This window comes from Lytechinus variegatus, chromosome 2, assembly GCF_018143015.1.
Source record: "Lytechinus variegatus isolate NC3 chromosome 2, Lvar_3.0, whole genome shotgun sequence".
In the NCBI taxonomy this organism is placed as follows: domain Eukaryota; kingdom Metazoa; phylum Echinodermata; class Echinoidea; order Temnopleuroida; family Toxopneustidae; genus Lytechinus; species Lytechinus variegatus.
Genome location: NC_054741.1, coordinates 11,672,226 through 11,694,765, shown reverse-complemented (window position 1 = coordinate 11,694,765; position 22,540 = coordinate 11,672,226). Strand labels below are relative to the sequence as shown.

At 37.4% G+C, this 22,540-nt stretch overlaps 1 protein-coding gene across 1 annotated transcript in view; it reads left to right on the top strand.

The window, feature by feature from the left end:
* Positions 1 to 1,852: 1,852 nt before the first annotated feature.
* LOC121407320 overlaps positions 1,853 to 22,540 on the top strand; it is a 56,645-nt gene continuing 35,957 nt past the window's right edge. The window contains exon 1 of the mRNA XM_041598355.1: positions 1,853 to 1,950. The gene's annotated coding sequence lies outside the window, so the exon portion shown is untranslated. The remainder of the gene's footprint in view (positions 1,951 to 22,540) is intronic.

The window sequence follows — 22,540 nt, the reverse complement described above, 5'->3', positions numbered from 1 at the left end:
CATGTGAAAAGGTGAAAATAGACAGGGGATGTAGCAAAAAGAAGAAAAGCGGGAAAAAGTGAGTGAACGAGGGGAAAAAGACCCATAAGTAAACAATAAATTGTAGATTTAAATATAAAATATAAGAATTATGTCTAACAACCACAAAAAAGTGACATCATAAGCGATCACAAGACGAGAGAGTGGGAAAGAGCAACAGGGAGAAGAGAGAGGAGGGAGAAAGAGAAAAAGAAAGGTCAGAAAGAATCGGAAAGAAGGACATCATATCTAATCATAAGCGATGAATATCCTTAAAAGGCTGGGCTATTTCGACGCAGACTCGCCCACCGATTGCGTTATATTGCGCCGAAAATCGAAAACGCGCATGCATTATCCATGGCATAATCTACACACAAAAGTATAAAATCAAATTCTGAAAAAAAATCTCATTGCTAATTAATTATGCAAACTATTTATGCGTAAAACAAAATTGTGCTCTGCTGCTAAATAAGGCATCTAAAATGATTTTTTTTCACAGACTATGAGATTCTGATCAATATGTATTAATTGAAAATAATCAATATAAAAATTACTTTCTTATGAATTTTATTGTCTTTTAATGCATTTATCCTTTTTTTCGACTTTTTGTTTTTATTTTTTTTTCCGATGAAAATCGTCAAGGACTTTCTGACCATAAACAATATAAAATTAGATTGAGTTTAATCAGTAAAAGGAGAAATATTTCCCACGTTTTGTTTTTCCACGGCCCATGTCATGTTGGCTGTTTAATTGAAATGCAGATCTTAAACTGGACTTCAATTGACGTAGTCATTGCCGCGGTGAGGATTCGGGGCATCCCCCCAAAAAAAAAAATCAAAATGAAAGTTTTTTTTAATGAAAGTTTCCCCTTTTTAAAGATGAAATGGCTTTTTTCAAAATGAAATACCTTTTCTGAAGTAGGCTTGACCCAATAGTAGGTAAGAAAACCACAAACTTAACTCGAGCTTCTTGCTCGGGTCAATCGTTTGGTAAGACACCTGCATAATGCTGCTCATGTTTACAAAAAGTGCTTAGATGTTCCAATTTTTTTCAGCTCGAGCTTTGAACTCGCATTATTTTTTAATCACTTATGTATCTTTTTCGTGATAGCGAAAACTGCTGTACGTTCTCTTATAATGGTCGTCGGTCACTAGTATCTATTCAACAAACAAAATCACACAATGATGCCCCAAAAGCGAGTTCTTCATCTCCCAATTTCATTTTTTTTCCAGCCGCTCGCTTAATACGCTTGCGCGCGAAAATACTATAGACTAAAAATATTTATTTAAAAAAATCAATCTTATCACATATCATTTTCAAAAAGGATTTGTGTAACCAAATGAACACGAAACACACAGCTACTTCACGCAGAAACGCAATCTGATGGTGAAAATACATGTTTGCACAAAAATGCAAATTTCGACATGTGACTGTGATCCTTTTTGGTTTTGCAACCCAAACGGAAAAACGTTCAGCCGCCCTGTCGAACTGTCATGCCCTCAATCATGTTGACTCTGAAGTTCGTGAATGTCCCAACCATAGAGTTATATAAACCTCAACTCATCGCACCGACCAATGACACCGCACTATGGTAACGTACAAACGATTGGGATTGACTAGTCTGTTTCAAGTCTTGTGCAAGAGTGCATCAGCTATTTACAGGTTGCATTCTCGATTGACATACTAATTCGGTCGATTAATGAATTAAAAACAACTTTGATAAGGAATTATTTGAATGTATGTCTAATTAGGGTTTTCAAATCTTTATTATACAAACGGTTGTCAATGAAATAATAAAAAAAGTTTCAAGTGAATACAGAGGCGAGGCTAGTTGTGAACAAGATATGGGCTTTAATCCACCGGCTGAAAGAGTCACAAGGGTATTGAAAAAGCGTAGTATACAGGTGTACTTTGCCTACAAGCTGAGTATTAGTGAGTATTTATGTAGTTGTTATTGTTAGTTGCATGCTTCTGAAATTATATCATTTCGTATTTGTGTTGTCGTGATGGTGCTGGTTGCATTTTGTGAGTTTGACTCTGTGTTGCAAGCGGGGTTGCAAGCCAAGCAAGCCTACCGTCTCACAACGCGCCCCGAGTCTCGGGGGCGAAGGCTCGGGTAGCGTACCGCTGTCGCTGAGCTGCACTTCTGTGCTAGCTGTGCGGCCGTGATAAGTGAGGTGTACATATGATGGGTAATCCTGGGTTTTTAGGGCGTAAAATATCTGTATACATTACCGGCCTCTAACTTCAGCCACAGCATCCCAGCATAGTATGGACGGCTAAAAGGGCAAATATTCAAATATGATTGAGCTGTTTTCATCAATTTTGTCTCGCAGGTTATAGCTGGATGAGTGGATCTTTTCTTGAAACTTTGGCATTAGGGCAATTAAGTTTCACTGACCGAGTTGAAAGTCACATGATCAAGGTCAAAGGTCATTTGGGGTGAAAATTTTAACAAAATTATTGTATTTTCCCCAAGAAATTTGACTACCTTTAATATCAGCTTATTGCTGGTAGCCTGAACAAGGTTAAAGGTCATCTTAATTCGAAGGGAATTGGCTTGAAGGGGGGGGGGGTACTTCCAAAAACCCTACATTGAGTGGGAGAGAGGATCAAATTGGCATATATATACTACCGAATTGTACCTACTGGGTTTTAGGGATATAAACTATGTTTTTGGCTGGGGGTGGGTATAAACCCTATGATTTAATTGGAGAGGGGGTGAAATTGGTCTATATATATATATATACTACCATATCGTACCTACTGGGTTTTAGGGGTATAAATCATGTTTTAGCTTGAAGGGGGGGGTGTACTTCAATAAACCCAACATTTAATTGGAGAGGGAATGAAATTGGCCTATCTATATTCCTATATTGTACCTACTGGGTTTTTGGGGTATAAACTATTTGTTGGCTTGAAGGGGGGGGGGGGTACTTCCACGAACCCTACATTTGAGTGGAATGGGATCAAATTGGCATTTATATACTACTGTATTGTACCTACTGGGTTTTTGGGGTATAAACTACTTTTTGGCGGGGGGGTATAAATCCTATATTTAATTGGAGAGGGGATGAAATTGGCCTATATATTCCTATATTGTACCTACTGGGTTTTAGGGGTATAAACTATTTGTTGGCTTGAAGGGGGGGGGGGTACTTCCACGAACCCTACATTTGAGTGGAAAGGGGATCAAATTGGCATATATATACTACTGTATTGTACCTACTGGTTTTAGGGTTATAAACTACTTTTTGGCGGGGGGGGGGGGGGGGGGGGGGGTAAATCCTATTTTAATTGGAGAGGGGATGAAATTGGTCTATATACATTATATACTACCGTATCGTACTACTGGGTTTTAGGGTATAAAATCATGTTTGGCTTGAAGGGAGGGGGGGGGGGTGTACTTCCAATAAACCCTACATTTGAGTGGAAAGGAGATCAAATTGGCCTATATATATTGCACTACTGGGTTTTAGGGGTATAAACTATTTGTTGGCTTGAAGGGGGGGGGGGTACTTCCACGAACCCTACATTTGAGTGGAAAGGGGATCAAATTGGCATATATATACTACCATATTGTACCTACTGGGTTTTTGGGATATAAACTATGTTTTTGGCTGGGGGTGGGTTAAACCCTATGATTTAATTGGAGAGGGGTGAAATTGGTCTATATATATATATACTACCATATCGTACCTACTGGGTTTTAGGGGTATAAATCATGTTTTAGCTTGAAGGGGGGGGGGGTGTACTTCCAATGAACCCTACATTTAATTGGAGAGGGAATGAAATTGGCTATATATATATTCCTATATTGTACCTACTGGGTTTTAGGGGTATAAACTATTTGTTGGCTTGAAGGGGGGGGGGGGGGGTACTTCCACGAACCCTACATTTGAGTGGAAAGGGGATCAATTGGCATATATATACTACTGTATTGTACCTACTGGGTTTTAGGGGTATAAACTAATTTTTGGCGGGGGGGGGGGGGGGGTATAAATCCTATATTTAATTGGAGAGGGGATGAAATTGGCCTATATATATTCCTATATTGTACCTACTGGGTTTTGGGGTATAAACTATTTGTTGGCTTGAAGGGGGGGGGGGTACTTCCACGAACCCTACATTTGAGTGGAAAGGGGATCAAATTGGCATATATATACTACTGTATTGTACCTACTGGGTTTTAGGGTTATAAACTACTTTTTGGCGGGGGGGGGGTATAAATCCTATATTTAATTGGAGAGGGGATGAAATTGGTCTATATATTACTACCGTATCGTACCTACTGGGTTTTAGGGGTTATAAATCATGTTTTAGCTTGAAGGGGGGGGGGGTGTACTTCCAATGAACCTACATTTAATTGGAGAGGGAATGAAATTGGCTATATATATTCCTATATTGTACCTATGGGTTTTTAGGGGTATAAACTTTTTGTTGGCTTGAAGGGGGGGGGGGGGGGTACTTCCACGAACCCTACATTTGAGTGGAAAGGGGATCAAATTGGCATATATATACTACTGTATTGTACCTACTGGGTTTTAGGGGTATAAACTATTTTTTGGCGGGGGGTATAAATCCTATATTTAATTGGAGAGGGGATGAAATTGGCCTATATATATATTCCTATATTGTACCTACTGGGTTTTAGGGGTATAAAACTATTTGTTGGCTTGAAGGGGGGGGGGTACTTCCACGAACCCTACATTTGAGTGGAAAGGGATCAAATTGGCATATATTATACTACTGTATTGTACCTACTGGGTTTTAGGGTTATAAACTACTTTTTGGCGGGGGGGGGGGGGGGGTATTAATAATATATTTAATTGGAGAGGGGATGAAATTGGTCTATATATATACTACCGTATCGTACCTACTGGGTTTTAGGGGTATAAATCATGTTTTGGCTTGAAGGGGGGGGGTGTACTTCCAATAAACCCTACATTTAATTGGAGAGGGAATGAAATTGGCCTATATATATTCCTATATTGTACCTACTGGGTTTTAGGGGTATAAACTATTTTTGTGCTTCAGGGGGAGGTATACTTCCAAGAACCCTACATTTGAGTGGAAAGGAGATCAAATTGGCCTATATATATTGCACCTACTGGTTTGAGGGGTATTAAATTATGTTTTGGCTTGATGGGGGGGGGGGGGGTGTTCCAATAAAAACTACATTTAATTGGAGAGGGAATGAAATTGGCCTATATATATTCCTATATTGTACCTACTGGGTTTTAGGGGTATAAACTATTTTTGTGCTTCAGGGGGGAGGTATACTTCCAAGAACCCTACATTTGAGTGGAAAAGGGAGATCAAATTGGCTATATTATATTGCACCTACTGGGTTTTAGGGGTATAAACTATTTGTTGTCTTCTTGAAGGGGGGGGGGGGGGGGTACTTCCACGAACCCTACATTTGAGTGGAAAGGGGATCAAATTGGCATATATATATTACTGTATTGTACCAACTGGGTTTTAGGAGTATAAACTACTTTTTGGCGGGGGGGGGGGGGGGGGGGGTATAAATCCTATATTTAATTGGAGAGGGGATGAAATTGGTCTCTATATATTCCTGTATCGTACCTACTGGGTTTTAGGGGTATAAATTATTTTTTGGCTTGAGGGGGGGGGGGGGGTACTTCCAAGAACCCTACATTTGAGTGGAGAGGGGATAAAAATGACATAATATATATACTACCGTATTGTACCTACTGGGTTTTAGGGGTATAAACTATTTTTTGGCTTGAAGGGGGGGGGGGGTACTTCCAAGATACCTACATTTGATTGGAGAGGGGGTGAAATTGGCTGGGGGGCACAAATTTGTTCAACCATATTTTCCCCGATCGGTAAAGGGGTAGTTCTAATTGACACTTCTTGTATTTGCTTTATTCTTGTAACCTTATAATCTCATACGCCCCATTCAAACGTTGTGAGCGCAAAAACGCGAGTAAAATATTTTAATCGCCTGATCGAAAGGGACCTGTTAAGGACTGTTTGCAGATAGCCATGAAGACGATGCATATTTCAACGATGGAAAACGCGAACGAGCAGCGCAAGCTGAAAATGTTTTACATTTCGAACTAAACAAATTTATATTCTAAGCACTTTTTTAATCATAAAGTTAAGCACCATTTGAAGCACTGTGTAGGGAAATTCTGAAGTGGATATGGATTGCACTCTATAAATGATGCGAGATCAAAGAGCGAGCTGACATTATTTATTATGTAGACCTAGGGCCTGAACATTTTATGGACATTGCGCAACCAGGGGCGGATCCAGCCTTCGCCAATAGGGGGGGGCCGGAATTTTTTTCAGCCAAATTTTCCCTGATCGGCTGCTCGAAGTTAATTTTTGTTTGTTTCTTGTGAGGGGTAGTCTGTTATATACATATATATATGTTATATACATATATCTGTTATATACATATATATATATATATATATATAATTGCTCTGCCTCGGCATTGAGCACTTTTTGGAATCCTCAACCAATCCCATACCAAGTGTATATATATATATATATGTATGTATATACATACATATAGCGTAGTGACTTAGTGACTGTTATTACTATATATTCATATAATATCATAAGCCTTATTAAGTGCGAGCAGAAATTTTTTATATGCGCTTTGATCTGATAAAAAAAAATTCTGTCAACGGCAGCTTCTTATCCAAGAGGACGTTACAAATTTCCACTATCAAATAATGCGAGCGCGAAGCGCGAACTGAAAATTTTGTCATTTTTACTTGAAGAATGGAAAACGATAGGTATATAGCTAAATAACTGATGCGAGCGCGAAGCGCAAGTTGAAAAAAAATCGAGATTTTAATCTCAAAATTTGACACTCTATATTCATATTTTGTAAATCATGAAAAGGATGAGTAATTTGAATTTTTCCTATATTAATAATGCGAGCGCAAAGCGCGAGCAGATTTTTTTTTGCTTCTATTTTTGATATACATTCTGATCTCATATAAAATATGTTAAAGGCTGCTTATTAGCCATGAAGATGTTACATTTTAACTATCAAATAATGCAAGCGCGAAGCGCGAGCTGATAATTTCGACATTCTACCTGAAGAATGGAAATTCTAAGCACCTTTTGTAATCGTAAAACGGATAAGTATATTACTAAACAAATGATGCCAGCGCGAAGCGTGAGTAGAACAATTCTGGACACTCTATTCATGTTTTGTAAATCATAAAAAGGATGAGTATTTGGAAAGTTTCCAACATTAATAATGCGAACGCAAAGCGCGAACAGACAGTTTTTGATATTGTGATCTGAAACTGGATAATGATTTATATAGAGAACCTGCGTATCTGAATTTCAGATTTCGTGTTTCAGATTTCGACCTAGAATTTGGGTATTCTAAATACCTTTCTTATGAAAATCAATAGAGCAAGCAAAGTGCGAGCTAAAAATATATGATGTTCTGATCTGACAAAAGGGTCAAGTTTAACTCTGTATTTCAAGCACTTTGTAGGAAGGATATGGATCACAGTTTAAAAAAAGCTGATATATTTCATTTTTTTTAGTTTGGCATAGGACCGGGACATTCTACAAGGACATTATGTCATATGAAAATGATGACTATCTTCCTATTTCTCTTCCTAAACATTAAAGCGCAAAATCTAATAATATTATGGCCTGAAAACTGAACATTATTTTAAAGCACTTTCTAAATTATGAATAAGATGCGTGAGTTAATATCTTTCAACAATCAATGTGAGAGAAAATCACAAGCCGAAATTTCTTATAAACTGTCATCAAATTGGGATTTTTTAAGTAGTTTGTTTTAAAATTAATATTGAGATATACATAACTCACCAATCATAATGCCAGCATGCAGCGCTAGCCGATACGTTTTGACAATCTGACTGAATAGGGATCTTACGTTTTGATAACTTTATGGAGTACAGGAAAATAATAGGTACCTGAAAAATTAAATTTTGTGAGCGCATCGCAAGCAAAAATAATATTCAGACCATAAAACAAGAAATTTTTACAGAGCACGTTTTAAAAATAAATTTGTGAAATTTCCAAGCTGAGATATGTTTTGTATATTGACTTCAAAATTCGATATTTTAAGCTCCATATTGCGCAAGATATGTAAATATACTCAAAGGCAAAGCAAGTGCGAAACGCGAGCGAAAATTTTATATCCCTACATGAAAGATTTTTAAATTATTTTCCAGGTCTTCCTCTCTTCTTGTTTTATTCACTCGTCTTCCTCATCTTATGTTTCTCTTTTTTTCTCCTCTCTTTTCCCTTTTCTTACTATTTTTTCTTTCTCCCCCCTTTTTTGCTCCACCAATGGGGGGGGGGCGGACCCCTCGGCCCCCCTGGATCCGCTTCTGACAAATAAAATTTTGCGAGCGCGCAGAAGACAAAACATAAATTTTTGCAGAGCACTTTTTAAAATCAAGTTGTAAATCAAACAAAATAATGAAAATTCAATTTCCGAGCTGAAATATGTTTTATATATTGACTTCAAATTTTGATACTTAGGCTCCGTATTAAGCAAGATATATAGAAATCACCTAAAAGTCAATGCGAACGCGAAGCGCGATCAAAAATTTTATACTGTATGGTGACATGAAATATTTTAAACATTATTTTCCAAGTCTTCCCCTCATCATTTTATTCACCCGTCTTCTTATGTTTCTCCTTTTTTGTCCTCTCCTTTTCCTTCTTTTTCTTTTTTTTTCTTTCTTTCCCCTTTTTTTTGGTTTTGCTCCGTCAATAGGGGGGGGGGGGCCGGGCCCTCGCCCCCCTCCCCTGGATCCGCCTATGCTTTGCGCAACCATGTGAAAATGATGACTGTCTTCCTATTCCTCTTTCTCAGCGCGAGATGAAACTTGTCGATTTCCAATTCTTCAAAAGGGGCAAATTTGATTATTCGGAATTCATCAAAATGTTATTATGTATTAATCTAATAAGAGCAAGAAGTTTGTTGATATTAAGTTTTTTTTCATTTTTGTACTTTTATATTTATCAATAGGATGCATGCGTTAATATAGATTTAACAATTAATGCGAGTGCAAATCGCGAGCCGGATTTTTTACTGTCATGCAGGGGGGGGGGTAGGGGCACAGTGTCTACCACCTTTTGAAGCATTGAAAAGGTGCCCTTTTTACGCAATAAAAATGTCCCTTCATAAACGTGTACTATGCCCCTTTCACCTTAGGAGGAGCCTGAAAAAAACTTTCTCGTGTAAGTGCCTATTTTTTTAAAGTGCCATATCTCTTTCATAATATTATGAAGGGATTTAATCGAATTAATAAATATCGTCGTATCGTCTGCGAACTGTGTTATTTTCATCTCTCTGGTAAGCATAAACAATATCCTGAAACATCTATACCTCTGATTTCATTACTTTCTTTAATACAAATTGCACAAAATCTCTGAAAACAAAATAAACCTCTATACTGATAATGGACACCCTTGTCTTACACCTTTATAAATATGAAATGATTCTGATAACCAACCATATGCATTGTATAGTACTCTACCGTGAGCATGTTTGTGTAACATCTTAGTTCAATTTATAAACGATTCCTTAAACTTTAATGTTTTAAACAGAAATGAGTGGTTCACATTGTCGAATGCTTTTAGAAAATCTAAAAAAATGATAATGCCACAGGAACTTTTATTTATAAGAGTCAATAATATCTTGAGCAAGCATAACATGTTCGGATGCCGATCTACCTTTAACATGTTTAATAAATCCACATTGATCAGTTAATAATGATGACAAAACTTTCTGTAAAGGCATCGCTAAAACCCGAGCTGCAATTTTGTAGTCGATAATGAGTAAAGATATTGGTCGTCAATTGTCCATAGATCATTTTTATAACAGAGTAACAACTCACTCCATACAGGGGTATGGAGTGATAATCTTTGAAGGGGTGATGTCATCGATGAAGCATCAGGAAGCCTGAGCCATCCACTTCCAAATGCTTATGCGTTGACATTTCCATGATAAAAAAGAACTCTCCATATCCTAATTGGAGAAAGGTACAGGTATGTACAGTTTATTTGCCAAAATAGAATGATATAATTTGCCATTAATACTATTTGGCATAAATATAGAATGATATTGAAATGTTTACATTAATTGATTATGACACGAATTGAAAGTGTCATGGATGGATGACCGTCAGTAACATTTTTTAAAGAAATCTAACTCAATGAAGTGATTCATTTAAGCCGTCTTTTTCATTTCATTCATTCATTTATTTATTCATTCATTTTTCCAACGAAATTTATAATGCAATAATTTACAATTAATAAAACATATCAGAAAATATAAATAACATTCAGTTTTATTCATTTTTATTCCCCATTTATAATGTAGGCCCAATGGTGGGGGAGCTATATTAGTGATTGGAGATAACATTGTATGTTTTATTTGTTCAAACTAGGTATGATATAAAAAACACAACCAATGGCACACATTAATTTCGTGTTCCTGCATAAATTGTGAGTGAAATCATAAAGCCTATACACCTCTGTTCCAAATGAAACGGATCACTCTTTTAAGAGCCATTGTTCCAGGGCGCCGGAAGCGGGGGGCAGGGGGGCACTTGCCCCCCCAAAGAAAATTTTTTGGGGGCAAAACAAGATTTTGCCCCCCCCAATTTTCCCCTAAAAGTAGAAAAATTATATTATTTAAGGACAAAAGTAAACGATGAAGGCACTTTTCTGCCTAAGAAATGTCATTCTTTTGTCAAAAATGAAAAAAAATTCGCCCCTGACGGGGCAATTACACATCATAGTAAGCCTTGCGTCTTTTGACGAACATGTCCCTCTGTGAAACATACCTTTGATAAGCCCCTTTTCCATCTTATTACAGTGTGATAAACAAGACCGCTGAAAGACCTTTGAAAGACCATGAATTTTGGTTGATCTTTCAGAGGTCTCTCAATGAACCTACAATGGTCTTTGAGGTCTTACGCGAGTCCTGACCAATCTTTCAGTGGTCTTCGTGGTCTTCATGGGCTCCAAAACTTCTTGAAACGGTTCAAAACAGTCTTACAACGGTCTTACAGGAAAATTGTCTTTCAGTGGTCTTTCAGCAGTCTCTCAAGATTTTTGCGGAGATCACTGTAAGACTCATGAGAGATCATTGAAAGATCATTGAAAGACCATTGAAAGACCAGGCAAAGTCCATGGAAAGAATTCTGAAAGATCACTTATTGCATAAAAAATCTCTGAAAGACCATTGAAAGATCTCGAGAGGACTAGTCTAAGACCAGTACGACAAGAAATATCCAACTAGTCTTTCAGAGTTCTTTGAGGGGTCTTTCTGAGCCATTCCACAGAGTCGACAAATTTCATTGATCTTGAAGACCGCTGTAAGACCTCACCAATCTTTCAATGGTCTCCGTTCTGTGGAATGGGGGCCTATTAGTATTAATGAATACATTTCAGACTAAAACCGAATGGCAAATTTGCATGCTGTGTCGGCTAACAAACGCGCGGTCGCCCAGAAACGCTCAGACCGGGGTGGTGTTTCATAAATATTTTCGTCCGACAAGTTGTAAGATCTGACAACTTTCCTGTATTCTGATTGGTTGAGAAGCATTGTTACCATAGTAACTGTCGGATAAAACGTCCTACAAGTCCTTTCATGAAACACTCCCCAGGACCGGGAGTGTTTCATCCGACAAGTTGTCAAATCTGACATCTTTCTCTGATGTTGACTGGCTGAGAGGTACTGTTACTATGGTAACTGTCAGATGAAATGGGACTTTTCGGATAAAACGTCCGACAAGTACTTTCATGAAACGCCCCCCCCCCCCCCAGATATCACCAACGCGCGTGAACGCTAGTTACTCGAGCAACATATGGAATCTGAAAATAGCTGTAAAACCGAAAAGTTTAAAGAGTTATAGAGGATTGAGTAGTTGCTTATTGGATAAATGAGAAGATGCTATGATTCGGCGAATGGAGTGCAGAGCAGGAGTACTCATCTATCAACTAATCAAGCCTCTTCTTCAACCTTTTCTGGTTTACTGTCTTTATCAGGATTACGCTCATTTGAACAAAACATTACTCGACTTTCACTGTCTACTTCCTCCTATCAATTTCAATTCTTCCTCTATCCACTTTTTCTCTTTTTTTTTTCGAAAACTCCACATGGTGTACCGTCAACCACATCCGCTGTTGGAATGTAATTGTTTTCTTCTAAATAATGTTACATAATGTACATTATGAACTGCCGTAGTTTGTTAGTTCATGATTATTTTACCAATGAATATTTCCAGGAATTCGATATTCATCATTTCCTAGTTATGGTCACATTTTCCCCAGAAAATATGTAAAGAAAAAAGAAGATTTTGAAGGGGTCATCCAAAAGTGCTTCCCAGCCATACAAAACATGCCAAAGGAAACACATAAATCGAGTAATGTTTTAAATTTTCAGAAAAGTTTTAAATTGTTAGACAATAATTAAGCAGGTCATATTTCTTTTTCCTCCAGTTACAAAATATGAAACGTTTTGCCTATGTATGTATAATCAGGGACTCTCTCCAATGCTGAGGTCAGAAATGATTTAAATAGAATGGGTATTTAAGCGCTTATCGTCGTCTGCCACGTCAGAACACCCGCCATTTTGAATTTAAAAAGACATTCATTGGAATGTATTTTGTTTCTGTTGTTACGCTTCTTCTGCTTCTTCTTCTTCTCGCTTCGTCCGTGTATGTAAATGTACATAAATAAATATTTCTGAAAGGATATTGCATGAAAATGTAATTTCTGGTATTTTGAGTCAATATAAGCGTATTACGTAATTTAATTGATCAGACACGAAAACCACATTCCGAATTAAGCGATCGTTTTGCGCGTAGATTTCATAGGTTCTCATAAACTCTGAGTATAGTCTTTCGTAGTGAATTCTATGTTTAATTCTCAAGAAATTTATTTTTGAATTCTCTTAGAAACGTAACTTTTGAACTCCATTTTTACACAAAGTCCTTACCGTGGGGGGGGGGGGGGTCCCACGCCCTCTACCGCTCGATCGCTTCGGTATATTACGCTGTCAAAAATATTGTGCCCCCTTCGGAATTTGCCCCCCAAAACTGAAAGTGTTCCAGCGCGCCTGCCATTGATAATATACTGTTTTTCTCCCAGAAGGTTCAGTAATGTTTTATCCTATTCATTTCATTTCCCATTTATTTTTTTCATTGGACATGGATTTCTTTGGGGGGAGGGGGTCTTACCCCCCCCCCCCCGATCTGTATAGCAGTGGATCAAGACGTGGCCTTACACAACAGACGAGGAGACCTTTGAAGCGAGTGACTATGAAGAGGAGGAACCAATCACACAGTCAGTCACGAATGAACAAGAATTTGCAATGACAATCAAAGAACACCATGCAGTTTTGTCGAAGTTTGGAGATGAGGACCTGAATTTAAAAGAGACCAACACTTTTTCATTTCTTCAATAAACTCTGGTTCCACAACGACGAACCTAATGAACCCAACAGCTCTTTTCAGAGCAATACCTTTATGACACCGTGTGAGAAACGTCCCCGTCGTAGTGTCAGTTATGAGTTTGCAGCTAATTCTCTCATTTTGCATGAATCATAAACAATCATAAAAAAATCGTGGACTCAAGTATTCTTCTAAAAGACAAGCGTGCGATCAAACCTCATCTTTTTATGTAATTGATTTAGTTATCAAGATTTTCATTTATTTGTATATGCACAAAGAGTCGTGTGGTTGAAAAGGCTTTTGACATGAGATTCAGAATAGGATGGAAACGTATTTTTTTATATATGGAACCCGTGATGTAGGAGGACTTTTGTTATTATTCACTAATACTTAACTGAATATCTGTAAAATATCATTGCCAAAATTGTATATGGATATGTTGGAAATTTGGGCCGCTATCAAAGAAGTACTTCTTGAAAAAGAAACATCTAAAAGAAATTAGATATTTTTTAACGGCAAAATTATTGGACTGAACGGGCAAATGCTATGTGATGAAAAGTTATTTCTTAAAAACATATATAGGCCTATAAATTGCATCATATTGTTGACAAGGAAGGTATCATCAAATCTCCTAGAAACTTTCTGAAGATGGGGTTAGATGGAAATGAAATAGATAAAGTTTACAAAGTTTTTGAAAATATTCCAGCAACACGGAAACACCTTTTGAAGAAAAACGACAACTGTGAAGACACTTGTCTAAATCTAGAATTTATATTTACTTGTAAGATTAACAGTTAACCAAACGTAACATCCAAGAAAATATACAAGGCACTTTTAAGTATTAAATTGTAAAAATTGTATGCGTTTAATAATAAAGAGAAGACATATAATTTCTCCGAAAAAGATATCTGTGTTATATTTTCAAGACCCAGAAAATGTACTATAAGCAGTAGGCTTAAAGAGTTTTTTAATTTAAAATGCTTTATGAATTAATATACACGAAGAAATATTTACATTTATTCAAAATTTTCTCAGATAGTGAATGTTCGTTTTGTGGGAATACTGATAAAAACTAATGAGCAACTGTTTTTTCATGTGAAAAGACGAGAGACGTATGGATAGATTGTGGTAACTTATTCACTATGTATGAAATAAAAAAATGCCAGGTGGGTGGATATACACATTGGTGTTAAGCATACTAATATAGGGAAGGAACAGATAATTATATCTGATCTTTGTTTACAGCAGGACTAAAAAGACCACCAAGTCCCAACGAAATTAGAGAGAAGATATTAGAAAATGAACGTGAAGAGAAAATTTTAGCAGTAACGCGGGGTAAATTATCAAACCATATTAGGAAATGGGAACATTTCCTTACAAAAGAGGCGACAGAGCTCATGAGATTATGTTTGTTCATTATGGTGTAAGTTTGTAAGTTTTTATCTGATATTTGTTTGTTAAACTCATCTGGTAGTGGTACGATGCAGTGTCTTAGAATATTATTTCATGATGTGCACAATGTATACGAGTTTAAGAAATTTGTTAGAATTATTATTTACAATTCTAACTTTGTAAACTGCATTGTATGAAATTTGATTTGAGAGAAAAACAATAAAACATCTTTACAAAAAGAGCAGAACCAGCTTTCGCCAACAGGACGGTAAGGAACTGAAAAATGTATTTTTTTAAATTAAAATTTTAACCCTTAAAATCACTCTTTTCCCCCTACCAGGCGAAAAGTGCTGCTTTTTCTTTGAAGGTAAAAGACAGAAATTATCAGTAGGTACAATACGGTGATATACCATACTGTATGGGCCAATTTGATCCCCTCTCATCTAACATGTAAGGGACTGTAATCACCCCCTTGCCCCCCCCAAAAAAAGAATATGTTTATACCCCTTTAAACCCAGTAGGTACAATACGGTAGTATATATATTATGCCATTTTTATCCCCTCTCCACTCAACTGTAGGGTTCTTGAAAGTACCCCCCCCCTCAAGCCAAAAAATAGTTTATACCCCTAAAACCCAGTAGGTAAGACACGGGAATATATATAGGCCAATTTCAGCCCCTCTCCAATTAAATGTAGGGTTTATTGGAAGCACCCCCCCCCCCTTCAAGCCAAAACATAATTTATACCCCTCAAACCCAGTAGGTGCAATATATATAGGCCAATTTGATCGCCTTTCCACTCAAATGTAGGGTTTATTGGAAGTACCCCCCCCCTTCAAGCCAAAACATAATTTATACCCCTCAAACCCAGTAGGTGCAATATATATATAGGCCAATTTGATCCCCTTTCCACTCAAATGTAGGGTTCTTGGAAGTACCCCCCCCCCTTCAAGCCAACAAATAGTTTATACCCCTAAAACCCAGTAGGTGCAATATATATAGGCCAATTTGATCTCCTTTCCACTCAAATGTAGGGTTCTTGGAAGTATACCTCCCCCTGAAGCACAAAAATAGTTTATACCCCTAAAACCCAGTAGGTACAATATAGGAATATATATAGGCCAATTTCATTCCCTCTCCAAATAAATGTAAGGTTCTTGGAAGTACACCCCCCCCCCTTCAAGCCAAAACATGATTTATACCCCTAAAACCCAGTAGGTACGATACGGTAGTATATATATAGACCAATTTCATCCCCTCTCCAATTAAATATAGGATTTATACCCCCCCCGTCAAAAAGTAGTTTATACCCCTAAAACCCAGTAGGTACATTACGGTAGTATATAAATATGCCAATTTGATCCCCTTTCCACTCAAATGTAGGGTTCGTGAAAGTACCCCCCCCTTCAAGCCAGCAAATAATTTATACCCCTAAAACCCAGTAGGTGCAATATATATAGGCCAATTTGATCTCCTTTCCACTCAAATGTAGGGTTTATTGGAAGTACACCCCCCCTTCAAGCCAAAACATGATTTATACCCCTAAAACCCAGTAGGTACGATACGGTAGTATATATATAGACCAATTTCATCCCCTCTCCAATTAAATATAGGATTTATACCCCCCCCCCCGCCAAAAAGTAGTTTATACCCCTAAAACCCAGTAGGTACAATACAGTAGTATATATATGCCAATTTGATCCCCTTTCCACTCAAATGTAGGGTTCGTGGAAGTACCCCCCCCCCCCCCTTCAAGCCAACAAATAGTTTATACCCCTAAAACCCAGTAGGTACAATATAGGAATATATATAGGCCAATTCATTCCCTCTCCAATTAAATGTAGGGTTTATTGGAAGTACACCCCCCCCCCCCTTCAAGCTAAAACATGATTTATACCCCTAAAACCCAGTAGGTACGATACGGTAATATATATATATATAGACCAATTTCACCCCCTCTCCAATTAAATCATAGGGTTATACCCACCCCCAGCCAAAAACATAGTTTATATCCCTAAAACCCAGTAGGTACAATTCGGTAGTATATATATGCCAATTTGATCCTCTCTCCACTCAAATGTAGGGTTTTTGGAAGTACCCCCCCCCTTCAAGCCAATTCCCTTCGAATTAAGATGACCTTTAACCTTGTTCAGGCTACCAGCAATAAGCTGATATTAAAGGTAGTCAAATTTCTTGGGGAAAATACAATAATTTTGTTAAAATTTTCACCCCAAATGACCTTTGACCTTGATCATGTGACTTTCAACTCGGTCAGTGAAACTTGATTGCCCTAATGCCAAAGTTTCAAGAAAAGATCCACTCATCCAGCTACCTGCGAGACAAAATTGATGAAAACAGCTCAATCATATTTGAATATTTGCCCTTTTAGCCGTCCATACTATGCTGGGATGCTGTGGCTGAAGTTAGAGGCCGGTAATGTATACAGATATTTTACGCCCCTAAAACCCAGGATTACCATATGATGTACCTTCGACTAGCGACCTCTTCGTACATCATACATTTGTGTTTTTTTTGGTCAGTGATACTCCAGGATTAACCATATTGTAAATATGCCTGGGGGGCCACTTACATGTACATTGACGAATGGATACCATTACCCACTCACACATTGTACGAGGTTAGTATGTACTAACCTCGTACAATAGACTGTGTTTGACCCTGGATTTCGAAGTAGTCGGCAAACATCGCTTCATTGCTGAAGTAATATTTGCCGAAGCTCCTTCTCGCTACGCACCGGGGCTCTTGCCGGTAAGTAGCAAGAGTTTTTTTAATATAAAATAATAATAAAATAATAATCCGATAAAAAAAAGCACATTTTGCTTACCTCGGCCTCGAAAGTGACTTCGCTTGTCTCTTCCACGGAAATACAAGGAAGCCCGTTGGTGGCGCTAATAATTTCACAACCTTGATTCAGCTCCTCGGTAATTTTATAACTGTATCTAAATTCTTTGAATGCGCAATCCTCATGATTAATTTACTAATTATGGGCACCAATTAATGAAATGCCTTCAAAAAACATAATTAATGATTATTATTGGTGATGATAACACTCATTTGCATTAATTTAAAAAGATGACTGATAAAAAAAAAATGAAAATAATATACGTGCCTGGAAAGAAACCAGCAGTACAAGCTTTGACGAACGTCAATAATACGTATACGGTGTACCAAAGTCTATACAATGAAAAGATTGGACACTTCACGGACTTTGCGTAATGCCTTGCGTCGATATGCGTGTAAAATAGTGTAGGTGCCTATTCTTTCCCTTGTCGTGTCTTTGATATGAATATAAATCGCGCGCCCTCTTCAGGAGAAAATTGATATCAACGCTGACTGATTTCTATCTCCGTAAAATCTTCAGTAAAGATCAAGAAAATATACATATTTTTAGAAAGAAACTTCAAGGAGAAGTCACGGAAGGATCTAAATGATTCGGTAAGTGTCATAGCAGGATGTGGAATGTTTATTTAAACAAAGTATTTTATGTGGGCAAAAGCCCACTGTATTTTCGAAGTGTAGTGGTGTGTCGCGTGCGTATGACTGATAATCCTTCACTCGCGAGACGATATGAACCCATGGGTGATCATTACCATGCGTGACCAAAAATTAAAAAAAACACGTAAAAAGGATGTCTTTTTCACGATTGGGCATGTTACGTACGTAACGTGATAAGGGTGTCCAAAACACAAAAATAATGAAAAAAGGGTATCTATTTCGCTAGGAAAATTACGTGTTTAGGGTCGAATTTACGGGGATGATAAAACAAAATTAAAATGTTTTATAAAGGATGTCCTTTTTGCCCCAACACTTCGTGTTTAGAGTCCGATTTGGGCGAGGTGTAGAAGGTGGGGTCGTATACCAAATAAGGTAAAGCCGACGACCGAAGGACCCGTAACAATAAAACATTCCTGTACTTGTTTAGGGGTTCGTTTCACGAGGGAATATTTGCCAAGAGTATCGTTTTGTTTCCAATACTTGTTAAGGGTAGGGTTTCACACACCAATACTTGTTAAGGGGTGCATTTTCAGAATTTGGAAATTACGTGTTTAGGGTGCTTTTAGAGACCCCATGGTCGCGCATGGTATCCACTCGTGAATGGAAGTGGCCCCCCCCCCCCGGGATAATATGTCATTTTATAACTAAACTACCGGTACTTGAATTCACAACACCTTTCTGACATCCGCATCCAGTGATTCAGGACTCAGACTCAAAGACTAGTAGTAGTAGTAGAGTGGTTTAACGACAATTCTGGAAAAATTGTATCAAAAATAGATCTTAGACCCAAATTTTCGATCTCTGTTATATTATTATTGGTTGTTACGCTGAACTGCGTTGGCTTCACTCGCCCATTATAGAGACCAAAGTTCTAACTCGATCTGTACAGGGACTCAAATACATATGTTTATGTATTTAATTTGGATAGATCTAAACCAGGGCAGTGTTGCGTGACAGCCGCAGTAAGTCACTGTTTTTTCCCCTTTTAAGTTTAACTTTTCCCCCGTTTTGGTGCATTTCAGGCCAAAACAGAATAATAATCTTTATTTAGTCCAGTTCTTTTTAGATATTTAAAAAAAATTTAAAAGTGTAGAAAAAAACCTCAAAACAGACGGCTGCCAGCTATTCAGAAAGGGTTGGGTGTTTTGGGTATAGTTGAATCGATCAAATGCAAAACATGAACTTAGCAGGAAAATTGTAAGTCTTGTTTAGATGTGTCTAGTGTTCAGAAACTGTTTCACTCTTTGTTCATCAGTATCAAAATTGGTGATTTAAAGCCCTCGCACAATATCTTTGCACGTTATGAACTCATTGGTGATTAAAAAACTTCGCTTCTGCAGTCACAAATATCAGCAGGGCTGATGTCCATGCATTTGCCATGTGTTTTAGTCAGCGGTGAATGAAGATAGTAAACAAAAATGATTTAAAAGTCCTCCAAACAAACAAATTTCAGCTGTCTACTCTACCCCTTCCTCTGGCACAAATCAAAGCTTTGATGTTTCATAAAATTTGCATAAAAAAGACATCTCTGATCTCTTTTGTCTCTAATATGTTCACCAGCTCAAACTCAGTTGACTTTGCTGTGGTTAAGAAACTTTGATTTAAAAAATATTTTGAACACACTAAAATGGGAATAATATTGAGGAAAGAACCAACAAGTATATAGCCTTCCGTTACTTAAATTTTAAGAGAAGACGGAGGCATATTCATTTGGAATCAAATTGAATACCAAACTTTGTATTGTGAAAAGTTGAAATCTTGCAAAAAACATAACAAACTATAGTTGAACATATCTTTGATATGATTTTTTCAATGAAAACAGAATAATAAATAATTCAAAACTAAATAGTTACAAATAGCCAAATATCAACCCAACAAAGCTACATAAAGGACAAGAGGGGTAATATTAATGAAAGTATATTCATCACACAGTGGTTGCTATTAAACCGAGGACAAGGTTACATTATATCCTTGTACATGACTTTGAGGAACGTAGTATATTACACTCTGATGGGTTTATTGTCTCACCTGCGAAGCAAAGTGAGACTATAGGCGCCGCTTTTCCGACGGCGGCGGCGGCGGCGGCGTCAACATCAAATCTTAACCTGAGGTTAAGTTTTTGAAATGATGTCATAACTTAGAAAGTATATGGGCCTAGTTAATAAAACTTGGCCATAAGGTCAATCAAGTATTACTGAACATCCTATTAGAGTTTCATGTCACATGACCAAGGTCAAAGGTCATTTAGGGTCAATGAACTTAGACCATGTTGGAGGAATCAACATCGAAATCTTAACCTGAGGTTAAGTTTTTGAAATGTCATCATAACTTAGAAAATATATGGACCTAGTTCATGAAACTTGGACATAAGGTTAATCAAGTATCACTGAACATCCTGCATGAGTTTCACGTCACATGACCAAGGTCAAAGGTCATTTAGGGTCAATGAACTTTGGCCGAATTGGGGATATCTGTTGAATTCCTATCATAACTTTGAAAGTTTATGGATCTGATTCATGAAACTTGGACATAATAGTAATCAAGCATCACTGAATTTTTTTTGCAAGTTTCAGGTCTCATGATTAAGGTCAAAGGTCATTTAGGGTCAATGAACTTTGGCCGAATCAAGGGTATCTGTTGAATTACCATCATAACTTTGAAAGTTTATTGGTCTAGTTCATTAAACTTGGACATTAGAGTAATCAAGTATCACTGAACATCCTGTGCGCGTTTCAGGTCACATGACCAAGGTCAAAGGTCAATGAACTTTGGCCGAATTGGGTGTATCTGTTGAATTACCATCATAACTTTGAAAGTTTATGGATCTGATTCATGAAACTTGTACATAAGAGTAATCAAGTATCACTGAACATCCTGTTCGAGTTTCAGGTCACATGATCAAGGTCAAAGGTCATGTAAGGTCAATGAACTTTGGCCATGTTGGGTTTTTTGTCTCACCTGCGAAGCAAAGTGAGACTATAGGCGCCGCTTTTCCGACGGCGGCGGCGTCAACATCAAATCTTAACCTGAGGTTAAGTTTTTGAAATGATGTTATAACTTAGAAAGTATATGGACCTAGTTAATAAAACTTGGCCATAAGGTTAATCAAGTATTACTGAACATCCTTTTAGAGTTTCATGTCACATGACCAAGGTCAAAGGTCATTTAGGGTCAATGAACTTAGACCATGTTGGAGGAATCAACATCGAAATCTTAACCTGAGGTTAAGTTTTTGAAATGTCATCATAACTTAAGAAAATATATGGACCTAGTTCATGAAACTTGGACATAAGGTTAATCAAGTATCACTGAACATCCTGCATGAGTTTTACGTCACATGACCAAGGTCAAAGGTCATTTAGGGTCAATGAACTTTGGCCGAATTGGGGATATCTGTTGAATTCCCATCATAACTTTGAATGTTTATGGATCTGATTCATGAAACTTGGACATAATAGTGATCAAGCATCACTGAAAATTTTTTGCAAGTTTCAGGTCTCATGATTAAGGTCAAAGGTCATTTAGGGTCAATGAACTTTGGCCGAATCGGGGGTATCTGTTGAATTACCATCATAACTTTGAAAGTTTATTGGTCTAGTTCATTAAACTTGGACATTAGAGTAATCAAGTATCACTGAACATCCTGTGCGCGTTTCAGGTCACATGACCAAGGTCAAAGGTCAATGAACTTTGGCCGAATTGGGTGTATCTGTTGAATTACCATCATAACTTTGAAAGTTTATGGATCTGATTCATGAAACTTGTACATAAGAGTAATCAAGTATCACTGAACATCCTGTTCGAGTTTAAGGTCACATGATCAAGGTCAAAGGTCATGTAAGGTCAATGAACTTTGGCCATGTTGGGGTTTTTTGTTGAATAACCATCATATCTCTGTAAGTTTATTGGTCTAGTTCATGAAAAGTGGACATAAGAGTAACCATGTATCACTGAACATCTTGTGCGAGTTAGAGTAGTATTCAAAGTCAGCACTGCTGCTATATTGAACTGCGTGATGCAGGTGAGACGGCCAGAGGCATTCCACTTGTTTGTTGAATAACCATCATATCTCTGTAAGTTTATTGGTCTAGTTCATAAAAAAGGGAAATAAGAGTAACCATGTATCACTGAACATCTTGTGCGAGTTAGAGTAGTATTCAAAGTGAG